At 41.4% G+C, this 12,870-nt stretch overlaps 1 long non-coding RNA gene across 2 annotated transcripts in view; it reads left to right on the top strand.

The window, feature by feature from the left end:
* LOC137638543 (uncharacterized) overlaps window positions 1–12,870 on the top strand; it is a 312,041-nt gene that overhangs the window by 286,085 nt on the left and 13,086 nt on the right. The gene's annotated exons all lie outside the window — the stretch shown is intronic.

The raw sequence follows: 12,870 nt of genomic DNA, 5'->3' as shown, positions 1-12,870 counted from the left end.
ATTAAGCCAAACGAACGGGTTTTTTTTTTTTAGGTTACGGCGTCCAGGGGAATCAAAGGCCCTGGGAAGAATCTATAGGTTCCGGAAAAGCCATGAAGACGAAATCTCTCATTAATACTTTATGCATTCTAAATATTATCCCTAAGTTAGCAAAGTTAAGAGATGAATTATTCTTTTCATATAGACGTAAGTCATTCATTAATACTTTCTGCATTCTGAATATCATTATAAGTTATGAAGGTTAAATGAGGAATTGTCCGTTTCATGTCTTTTTAGGCAGGAATTGCTCTTCCCATTCAGTAATTTTCTTAAATTACGAAAGTTAAACGTTATTTTATGGCAATAACAGTATGTTTTAAGAATTTATTTCTTTCCAAGGCACCGACGTTATAGTATGTTCCAGATGACCTTAATATTTAGCTTTCAGAAGTTTGTTTTATGATTATGAAAGTTATCGTGTCCTCTCTCTTTCTTCATCATCGAAATTTCGAGAGTTATAAGAGACTGTCAGTCTGGCCTTTTGATTGGCTCCTCAGTTCTGTCTCGGGTTTGTTAATTGGTGCCGATATCTGCTGCTTATGTTTTCGGGTAGTGACTTTTGGCTTCCCCTCGTTGAAGTTCTCTCTCTCTCTCTCTCTCTCTCTCTCTCTCTCTCTCCTACTACTACTACTACTACTACTACTACTACTACTACTACTACTACTACTACTACTACTTTTCCTTCACTGTAGTAGATATTTTTCCAACCCCTTTCTTTAATTTCCATTTGTAGTAATAATAGTAGCAGTAACAGCAATCAAAATAATAATAACAGTAGTAGTAGTAGTAGTAGAGAGAGAGAGAGAGAGAGAGAGAGAGAGAGAGAGAGAACGAACTATTATACGTCCAGTTCTTCACCGCTGGCTTTGACTGCCTTACAACGAGACGTAACTTTGAATAATGATACAGTATTACTTCAAAGTAGAGAGAGAGAGAGAGAGAGAGAGAGAGAGAGAGAGAACTAATATATGTCCAGTTCTTCACCGCTGGCTTTGACTGCCTTACAACGAGGGAACGTAATTTTGGATACTGATAGTACCTCAAAGTTGAGGGCCACCTTATTAAGGGTTTCATATCCCTAAATGGTTATAATTGTCCTTTAATTTGCAGGTAATCCTCCTTCGGAAAGTCAATAGAAATTTCGATATTCACTACTGTAATATTTTGAGAAAAAAATAATTGGTGAGTGGCACCAGAGGTTTTCGGTCCCATAGCTGGTCTGAGGTAGCCGGGTGTAGAGCATGTGTAGAGATAGCATTTATACTGTAATATCTGGGTGAGTATGAGTGAGTGGAAAAATGCAGATCTGTTAATTCAATAATTGCAAGGCTATGACCAAGGGTTGTTATAATAAGACGTGAGGAGTGTGGTGTGCATGTGTTCCTGGAATGGAGACCAATAAGAGTGTAAGATAACCTTTAAGGGGGAGTAACTCTAAGCCTTTGCTTGGCTGATTTTAAAAGCCTTAAAGGGGTGGTTATGCAGGGAGATCTGAATCCAAAGGCATGGTGATTATAAAGAGAGGAAGTTCCTGGAGTGAATGAAAATTGAGTCTTATGTAAATGTCCTGTATAGAGGTGTAAAGAAGAATATTTTAAGTACACCTGAAAAAAGAGGAAATGGCAAAGAAAATTTTGCAAGGTTGTAAGTGAATAGTACAATTTAATGGATGTAATGGGGAAAGACATGTGGCTGGAAGTATATCTAATCATCATTGTTCCTTAACCGAAATACAAACCACACTATTTAATATGGGGGGGGGGCCGTTATTACTTGCGGCGTAGCTGAAATGACGAGCCATTAGAATTTTAACGAGGGTTTTAGCGAGGGGGTAGGAAGGGGTAGCTAGCTACCCCTCCCCACCTCACACACCTGTGACTAGCTCACTTTGCTTTTGGCTCGGGTGATGAACAGACGTGTCTGCTCCCACCCTCGCTTATTGACAGCCTTTGGTCTTGTTTTGATTTTTCTTTTCAGTGTGCTTGGAAGTTGGCCTCGACTATGCAGAAGTGTCCTGGATCAAGGAAGTACTTACGATTCAGCCTAGACGACAAGATCTACCAGTTCAAGGTGCTGTGTTTCGGTCTCTCCACAGCACCTCAGGTATTGACCAGAGTGTTCACCCTGATTTCTTCGTGGGAACACAGGATCGGCATCCGTCTCCTCCGTTATCTGGACGACTGGCTGATCCTGGCAGACTCGGAGTCGACCCTTCTTCGACACCGAGACAAGCTTCTGGGACTTTGCCAAGATCTAGGGATCATGGTAAATCTCGAGAAGTCTTCTCTGCTTCCAACTCAGCGACTGGTATATCTAGGCATGATATTGGACACCAATCTCCACAAAGCCTTCCCATCAGACAACAGGATAGCAAGGCTGAGGAGGGTCGCAGATCCTTTCCTCAGACGAGAAGAACTCCCAGCCCAATCATGGTTACGTCTCCTTGGTCACCTTTCTTCACTGGTCCGTCTAGTTCCAAATGGTTGCCTCAGGATGAGATCCCTGCAATGGCAACTAAAGTCCCGGTGGAAGCAAGGACACGATTCCCCGAACGTCTTGGTCCCTATGGGTCCTGCGGAACGGACGGACCTTCAGTGGTGGGTGACGGACGAAAACCTACGAAAGGGAGTGGATCTTCTCGTCCTCCCCCGGATTTGATGCTGTTCTCGGACGCCTCAAAAAAAAGTGGGGGGCCCATGTTCTGAACCACAGGACCTCAGTCCTCTGGTCAGAATCAGAAAAGTGCCTCCACATAAACCTGAGAAACGAAGGCCGTATACCTGGCACTTTAACAGTTCCAACAATACCTGGCGGGTCACTCCGTGGTGGTGATGAGAGACAACACCACGGTAGTGGCTTACATCAACAAGCATGGAGGTACCTTTTCAGAGCAGCTATCCCATCTTGCAGTAGAGATACTGAGATGGACCGAAGTCCACTCGATTCCACTATCAGCTCGCTTCATTCCAGGCAAGAGGAATGTGCTCGCCGACAGTCTGAGTAGGGCATCTCAGATAGTGAGTACCGAGTGGTCTTTGGATCGTCTTGTAGCCAACAAAGTCCTATCTTTGTGGGGTTCCCCGATGGTGGATCTGTTCGCGACAGCTTTTAATTTCAAGCTTCCGCTGCACTGCTCCCCAGTCCCGGACCCCAAGGCACTCTGGCAAGATGACTTTCAACAACGGTGGGACAACATCGACGTTTACGCCTTTCCCCCGTTCTGTCTAATGAGAAGGGTACTCAACAAGACCAGAATATCGGTCAACCTTTTGATGACCTTGATAGCTCCGCTATGGCATCACGCAGAGTGGTTCCCGGACCTTCTGCAGCTCCTGACGGAACTCCCGAGAGAACTTCCTCCTTGACACGAGCTACTCAGACAACCACATGCCAACATCTTCCACAAAGCCGTAGCATAGCTGTGGCTTCACGCCTGGAGACTATCCAGCGTCTCCTCACAGAGAGAGTCTTTTCGCAACAAGTTGCTGAAAGGATGTCTCGACACCTGCCAAAGTCATCCGCAGGGGTCTATCAGGCACATACCAGCAATAGCGGAGTTTCTCGTGTATTTGTGGGAAGAAATGCGCCTTTCAGTCTCGGTAGTGAAAGGCTATCGCTCAGCCTTAAAGTCTTGCCTTCAGGCTAAAAAGAATGGACATTTCCTCGTTGCTGGAACTTTCTCTACTCATACGAAGTTATGAACTTACCTGCCCTCAGTCGGAAGTGAGACCTCCTCCATGGAACGTGGTTTGAGTCCTCAGGTCACTTAAGAGACCTCCTTTCGAACCATTACGCCAGGCTTCTGATCGCCACCTGACTTGGAAGATGGTGTTCCTACTTGCTTTGGTCTCGGCCAAGTGAGTCAGCGAACTTCATGGTCTCTCGTATGACATCGCCCATTCAAGGGGATGGGGGGAGGTAACGTTCAGATTCGTCCCTGAGTTTGTTGCCAAGACTCAAAATCCTTGATTGCCGGACCCTCGGTTCGACTCTTTCCGGATTTCGAGTCTCTGTTCTGTAACAGATGACCCAGACCATCTCCTACTGTGCCCAGTAAGGAGTCTGAGGCTCTATCTTAAGAGAACAGCTGCAATTCGTCCTCGGGTGTAAGCATTGTTCGTGAGCACGGGAAGGACGAAGAGGAGGGTCACTAAGAATACAATCTCAGCTTGGATTCGCAGGGTTATCCATCATTCCCTGAATCCCGACCCTCCTCCGTCACGTCGTCCTAGACCACATGATGTCAGAGGCATTGCTACGTCCCTGGCATTCAAGAAGAATTACTCGGTGACGCAGGTTTTACAAGCATGGGTTTGGAAGCGTCAAACGACCTTCACAGCCCACTACCTGCAAGACGTGACCCACAGGAGGCTCGATATGTTCTCTATCGGCCCTGTGGTGGCTGCCTAACAGCTGGTTTAAACCTCAGGCTCCTTAATGGACAAGTAGCAGAAGGTTGAGGGCATTGTTACCCGGTTTTAGTCTGCATGAATGAAAAGGTATGCCTGGTCCTTATTCTTTTCTTCATTCTCCCCTCTCTTGGGGAAAGCAGCATCCTGGGTTCTCTGCACAGCTGACCTCAAACCACTGCAGGTAAACCATGTTTCCTTGTGTTCCTAGTATTAAGATAATACTGTCACGTCCCCATACCCTTACGAGGTGGTATTGGGAATGTCCTATCCTAGAATTCCATCTAAAGGACTTCAGGTCAACTTCCTAGGACGAGTCACACTTCATTCCTTCACACACAAGCTTACGTAGCCGCGGTCCTTGCAGAGCAAGGCACTTGCGAGGTGCAGGGACTCATTATCTTGAGCACTGACACACTCAGATACCGAGTCCCCGGGCAAAAAGCCAAAAGCCAGTAACAGCTGGGACTTACCACCCTACCTAAGGGTTAAGTCACCCATATTAAATAGCGTGGTTTGTATTTCGGTTACGGAACAAATGACATTCGTAGATAATATGTATTTTTCCTAACCATACAAACCTTCGCTATTTAATCAAACTTGCCCTCCAGCCCTGTCCCCCGGGAAGTCCTACCTCTAAGCAAAGTGAGCTAGTCACAGGTGTGTGAGGGGGGTAGTAAACCCTCGTTAAAATTCTAATGGCTCGTCATTTCAGCTACGCCGAAAGTAATAACCCCCCCCCATATTAAATAGCTAATGTTTGTATGGTTAGGAAAAATACAAATTATCTACGAATTTGTCATTTTGATTGGAGAAAAATTTTAGCTTGATGGAAGTTTTAAGAATATGAAAATGTGATTGTGGATGTAATGAAGAGTTGGACGTGAGTAAGGAATAAAGGAAATGGGAAAGGAGGTAAAGTACGATATAAAGCAAACTCAGCTATGGGCCAAAGAAACTCTTATTTAAAGGGGTCCATGGGGTTAGTGCTGTCAGTCTGTTACATGCAGTGCACTTGTATACATTACTGAGTGCTCTGTGCACTTCCTTCAGCCCCCAAACAGACACTTAATCCTATGATTGATTGATTGATTGAAAGTTTTCTGGCATCTTGACATTCAATCAATCAATCATAGGATTAAGTGCTTGTTTTGGGGCTGAAGGGAGAGCACAGAGCACTCAGTAATGTTTACAAGAAGTTCCACCGATGTTCATATTCCTTCTTCTCCGGAAGCCTGGTTTAATCAACACATACCCGAAAATTTGAAGAATTTAAACATTTTCTTACCTTTCTTCACTTTAATAAATACATGCTTTAATAAGAAAGGAAGAGAGCCCTTTAGTAGTTAGGAGCAAGAAATCTAGGATTACGACCATTCGTAATCGCATACTTTCAAATTGCTTACATACTGTACTATATTTGAAGATGTTTTTGCCTGATGTACTAGAATTTATTGCCTGGAATTTGTTGAGGGATTATTTCTGGGAGATCATGATCCACTTTCCCTTTGTATATAATTTCTTGGGCAATTCTATGATTTAAATAATTGTTATAAATAGTGCATTTCACTCTCGGTACCACTCATGGAAAAGTTTTACTCCTTTGCAGATACAAACTTCTTAGTCATTTATATGGGCTTACTTCTAGTTTTGTTTTCTACGACCAGATAATCAAAAGAAATTGGTTGGATTGCATCATGCTTCTTTGGTAGGCAACTACTGTGCAGGATGCATAACACTTGATCAAAGAAAGCTGTTCCTACAAAACTATGTGTTGCAAAGGAATACTAACATTACTTCATGTTCTCTGCGATCAGACATCCACATCGCCTGCACCGTATCCTTATAGTGCTAGTGCTTGTGTCTTCGACATTCAATGTTACTTGTATGCTATCATTATTTGTGAGGTTACGAGTGTGCCATATGACATCGCCTGCACCGTATCCTTATAGTGCTAGTGCTTGTGTCTTTGACATTCAATGTTACTTGTATGCTATCATTATTTGTGAAATTACGAGTGTACCATACGACGATTATATTGAATTCAGTGCGTTCTTCCCCTGGCCGAAATTGTTGCCCCTTTGGTACATTTATGAGCCCCATAGACGTAGATCCACACCCAGTTTGTCCTTCTTGTAGAAGTAAACAATGTTCTGTGGGATCACCATGTGAGTACTTTAGGGAGTGGTCGTCCTCCTAGTGGGAAAGATATCGTTTTCGCCACAAGAAACGTTCTAAGAAAGATAGTTCCTCTCCTTCGTCTTCTGTCAGCAATGACAAGAAGCATAAGATCAGGACTGCAACGGACGTTATCCCCTTCCAGGTTCTTTTGTGTCAGGAGCCCACTGAGGCTTCAGCCACGGAGAATGTCGACCATAATTTTGTTGATGTTTTATCACCCAGTGTTAATAATGTACAATATGAGCTTGAATCAGTTCTTATTAAGGATCTCCTGGTTACAGCTGCTGTGCTCCCTGAGCCAGATCCTTTAAATGGTCCATCTGTCCCTGATTATTCTGTTATGTCTAGATCTCCCTTCCCCCTTCGAGTGTGTTGAGTAGAGATTTTTATATGTCAGATTATACAAATAAGATGTTACCCCCTTTAGAGGTACAGTATCCCCAATCAGGGCAGTGAAAACAGTATCCCCAATCAGGGCAGTGAAATTATGTCCACGTTCATGACAGAACCTTAGAGTAGAGCTCTCTCTCTCTCTCTCTCTCTCTCTCTCTCTCTCTCTCTCTCTCTCTCCCTCTCTCTCTCTCTCTCTCTCTCTCTCTCTCTCTCTCTCTCTCTCTCTCTCTCTCTCTCTCTCTCTCTCTCCCCGTACTGAGGCAGCCAGAAATAACGAGCAAGGCTTGCCTTGTACTCTTAGGGGTCCTCGGTAGAAATCTCTTTAGAAGAATGCCCGGGACACGCAGTAGACATGTCATCTCTATTACAAGGGTGGTCAGACTGCTTCGGCTGTCTCTCCCCCCCCCCCCCAACAAAACTTGGCAATGCCTAGATGCTCTAATCAAGTATCTCCTTCCAAGCCTAATAATGCTGGAAAGTAGTGTAACAAATCCTGCTTTATCTAAAATCCCAATCATTAATACTGTAATTCAGCCAGGCCGAACATTCATAATAGCAAGTCTGAACACGATAATATATCTAAATATTACCCTTATGCTACAGACTTTATTCATTCTGCACCTTAACCCTTACATTACCACAATTCTAGTCTCTCTATATAGCATCTGGATTGCGAGGCAAAAGTCTTTGATAGCTGGATCCTTATATCCCACTTTTTGCTAAAGTAAGTCCTTTTAAACTGTATTTATTTAGTTGGGAAAGACCATATCATATTGTAGACACTGAAATATTTTATTATTGGTGATGTATCAGCTCAGTTAGTAGGTTACATCCCGTGATCACTCCGGGAGACAGTCCATTTTCATTTGCTTATAAGCTTGGCCTCTAGCTCTTCACGGGATTACTTCTGTGTGATAATTTCTTATACACTTGATTTTATTACCCTTACAAATCTGGCTGTAAAACATCGTATATTATAGAGTATTAGATTCTCGGTATTTGCATTACCGCAAATTCTAGTCGCTGTAGACGAACATGACTTTTAGATAGTGAGGTAGAAGACGGGGATTGGTAGCTAGATCCAAATATTGTATTGGGTTCTTAGTATTTGCAGTGCCGAAAATTCTAGTTGCTCTATATGACATCTTTAGATTGTGATGTAGAAGATTGTAGCTATATCCTTATATCCCACCTCTCGCTAAAGTAAGTGCTTTTAAACCATATTGTTTTAGTATGGAAATGCCGTTTCATATCGTAGACGCTCTAAATATTTTTGTTATTGGTTTCGTATCAGCTCAGTTGATAGGTTACATCACGTCCTCACTCCGGGTGACAATGCATTTTCATTCACTTACTATGCATCACTAGTTCATCATGGGTTTACTTAATGTGGTAATTTCTTACACTCGTATTTTTATTACCCCTACAACTCAGACTGTAAAAAAGAACTTAAATATTATATTGTATTCTTTATACAGTATTTAATTAAGAATTACTGTACAGTATAGTTAATAATAATAAAAGCTAGCTGCAATTCTCTAATTAACTACATGAATATCCCTAGGGTGTTACATCCATAGGGAGGTACCATAATGGAGACATCTCTGTTCTTCAAGAGGTGCTCTTACATATGGTTTACATTTAGGCCGTAACCTTAGTGATTTTGCAAAATTTCAAAACTACCTTTCCAGTTATGAACAAGATCAATTTTAGGACTTAGCATTTTTAAGTTATGTTTTGATGTGTTTTTTCAATAAAGTATTCAGACATAGCTATTCTTAACTATACAGCATATACCTCTCAGTTCCTTAACTAAAGGAAGAAAATGTATAGATAATTTTTTTTTCCAGTAAGAGCCATTCAGTTGAATTTGGATAAAACGAAAGGTAGTAGAGATAGTGTCATTAATTTGTTCTGTGGAATGAGGGTCCCTAAGTACCCACTAAACAAAAATAATGCAATGTTCCTTGTTCAAAATATGGTCACAGAATCGACTAAGGAATGAGATATAAAAATGATAAAATACCTGAAAAGGAAGGTATATATTAGGGGCACAGCTACTTTCTTGTATTTTAGTAGAAAGCTTTCTATGGAAAAGTTTTAGCAGCAGCTCGATGGCATACCAAATTAGTGTTCACATGTTTTATCTTAAAGAAACATGTTTTGCTTATGAAAACTATTGGGCTCTGTGCCCCATAGTGACAGCAGGGAATGGGGTCGAAGTGATTTCAAGTAAAGATAATTTATTACGCTCATATCTATGAACATTGGGTTGTATTCAGTTAAAAAATTAACATTTACAGGCACTCTACAATTAATTACTTTAGTAAACAATCTGGAATCCCATATTTCAAATCGTAGCTTTAAACGTAAAATTAGCTAGACCAGGTCAGTAATCCTTAACCGCATAGCATTACTTAAATTTATCCCTCTCTACTTCAATTGTACCCCACCTCCAACATTGTGTGGGAGTCAATAGTACAATTCATAAAAATTAATAGAATTTTAATTGTAAAATTAATTTCTTTACGTCAGGTATATTTTTTATCCACTCTTCCCCACTGACTCTTGGTATCAAGAGGGTGGATAATGTCTACTTCAAAACTGAAGACAAGATTACCTGATGTAGCAACCTGGGCTGCTTTTCACTTACAAATAGCAGGCTCTAGAATATTTCTTTGTTAAGGGCATATATTTATTGAAGGGAGAAGAGGCAGGAAAATTTTATGGGGAATTGTTGATAAAACCAGGCTTCTGGAGAAGTAAGTTTGATGATTATAGAAATAAGAAATTTTATTATTATACCCTTTTTACTCCAATTTGACCCTTAACCTTCATGGTGCAAGAACCACTTTCCAAAATTACAAATTTCAAACGGCTAGCTCACCTCTGTGCCATATGGCCCTAACAATATATATCAAGTAAAGACCTATCCCATAAATGACTCGCGATTACATTGGACAAATGAATTTGGGGAGTACAGTTTGGTGGTGGGTGACGCAAGTGACCACCTATCTTTATGCTCATGTTATTTTTCCTGTTCTATTTCTTCCGCTCAACTTTTATCTGCCTTAATATTTCTCTAACGCTAGAGAGGTATGGGGTCCTTCTCTCTGGTTACGGTCCACTTTCCCTCTGCCTACACATGCACCAAATAGTCTGGCATATTCTTTACAGATTCTCCTGTCCTCATACACCTGACGACACTGATATTACTATAAAATTCTTCTTCACCAAGGGATTAACTGCTGCACTGTAATTGTTCAGTGGCTACTTTTCTCTTGGTAAGGGTAGAAGAGACTCTTTAGCCATGGTAAGCATCCCTTCTAAGACACTCCAAAATCAAAGCATTCTTCTCTAGTCTTCGGTAGTGCATAGCCTCTATACAATGGTTTTCCACTGTCTTGGGTTAGAGTTCCTTTGCGGGGGGGTACACTCAGGCACACTATTCTATCTAATTTCTCTTCCTCTCGTTTTGTTAAAGATTTTAGTTTAAATAGAAAGTATTTATTTTAATGATACTGTTCTTAAAATATTTTATTTTTCCTTTTTTCCTTTCCTCATTGGGCTATTTTCCCTGTTGGGGCCCCTGGGCTGATAGCATCCTGCTTTTCCAATTAGGGTTGTAGCTTAGCAAGTAATAATAAACGGATTTTGAGCGAAGCAAAAAATCTATTTTTGGGAGAGGTAGCCATGTCGTCCTGATGGAAGTTCCTTCATTAGTAGCTTCTTAGGTATATTTGACTACAGTGATATATCCCAGAGAATTTACCAAAGGTATCAAGAATTCTAACTTCTGGAGCGAATATCCCTTAAAATTTAAAAAGGGATATCGCATATATCAGAGGACGTATTCTTGACACGTCTCATAACTATCTACACCCCCAATAGCGTTTTCGCTTCGAGAGGGAAAAGTGGCAAGAATATAGGAGAGTCGTTAAAGAGGCGATGCTCTCGACACTCCTACTGTACTGTAAATAGTGCGCCGAATCGCCACCAAGCCATTCTTTGTAGCTTTGTAGGTGTTGCAGATACAGTACCATAGGGAGGCATTCATTATCCTTTTGTCAAAAAGAGGGTGGGTCCATCAGGACGACATGGCTACCTCACCCAAAAATAGATTTTTAGCTTCGCTCAAAATCCGTTTTTGGGCTCAGGCTATGTCGTCATGATGGAAGTTTACCAGAGCATTAATGTATCTGTGGATTTTCAATATTTCCTATTTGGTCTTCTGGACCAGAGACACTTGATGTTACCGTTATACATCAATTAACTGATCATAAAATATGTCAGTTCTTCCTGCCCCCTACAGGGAAAAGTCTAGGTAGACTTTAGGAAAAATCCCGAGGATTGTGAGTTCAAGTTCATGTATATTAGTGTCATTATATACGTAAAGCATAGTTTGTACTTAGATGGTATAGTCCTGTATAGGTTACTGAATCCTCTCAAGTCTGGATATAAAGAGACAGACAGGTTTGTATACATGTAGGAAACCTTAAATCAGTAAGATAAACAGTTAGTACAATCAGTTCTTACCTGTTTGCTTGGAATGGTAGAAACCATAGTTCCCCAATATTTCCTTAAATATTAAGAGAATCAAGGATGCTCTGATTTATACATAATCTCGAATATTTGAGGCGAAAGAGACTCAAAGATTCCTTCTATTGTTTATTACAAAAATAGAAATCATGGTTGTAATCAATTACATCTTACGCTGAACAATTCTGCGTAAAAGCATAAACAGTAATAACAGAAAATAAATAAGTTTCACCTGAAAAGGAAACATTAGCCACTCAAAGGGAAATATTTCAACACGTATGCTGTTATTACTAGGAACACTGTGCATATAAGAATGCCTGGCACTTGTGTCGGCTTATTATGCTTGATGTCACCTGTATAGATAGAACAGTCTATAGTGTCTTCCTAAACACAATACTCAACATGATATACCTTAAAAGTCTATCATGTACACCTTTCACTAAAAGTCCCAATTAGTGCACTGTTCTTCGCAGTAATCAAGCGGCAGGTTTTATAACACTGCCTGCCGCTACCACATGAAATTTTATTTCCTGTAATTGCTTCGCGTAGTGTTTGAAGAAAACTGGAAGACTTCCAACCAGGGTAAGCAAGCAGGCTTTCAAACGACATTGTCTGAAAGAAATTCAGAGAAGAGGCAACTTTTCTCGGATCATGACCTGTGGGTGTACTGTCTGGATCCGCTCTGTGTATAAAATAGGTGATTTTCGCCCTTATCTGTTTCAAGGATAATGTTGAACCAGAAGTCTCTCCCTTGAAAAGCTGACCTCCTTTAAAGTCTGAAGTTTTACGAAGATAGACCTTTAAGCATTCCACTGGACAGAGGGATGCTTCTTTCTTCAGAGGGCAGATTCTCCAGGGACCCCATCTCTTAGTGGGCATCTCGTTCTTGGTGAGAAACGACGGGTCCGGAAAGAGGTTCAGTTCTCCGCTGTCTGTGAACTGAATGTGGCCATCATCCCTCGAGAGGGCCACTATTTCGCTAACTCTGGCTCCTGAGGCTAGTGCAAATAAGAATATCACCTTTTGAGTCAAGTCTTTCAGCAAGCAATCTTCATTGTTCAGGGTTGATGCTAAGTGAAGAACTTTATCCAAAGACCATGAAATGGGCTTTGGAAGAGCTGCAGGCCGAAGTTTAGCGCAGGCTTTAGGAATCTTGTTGAAGATTTCATTAGAGAAGTCTACCTGGACGGCGTATCGTATTGGCCTGGCTAGGGTGGATTTACATGTAGTAATCGTATTACTGTAGCTGCTAAACCTTGTTCATGCAGATGGATGAAGAAGGACAAGCAGAAATCCGTAGAAATCTCCT

Source organism: Palaemon carinicauda, chromosome 3 (assembly GCF_036898095.1).
Source record: "Palaemon carinicauda isolate YSFRI2023 chromosome 3, ASM3689809v2, whole genome shotgun sequence".
NCBI lineage: Eukaryota > Metazoa > Arthropoda > Malacostraca > Decapoda > Palaemonidae > Palaemon > Palaemon carinicauda.
The sequence above is the reverse complement of the archived record's forward strand: the minus strand, read 5'-3'. Positions and strand labels throughout refer to the sequence as shown.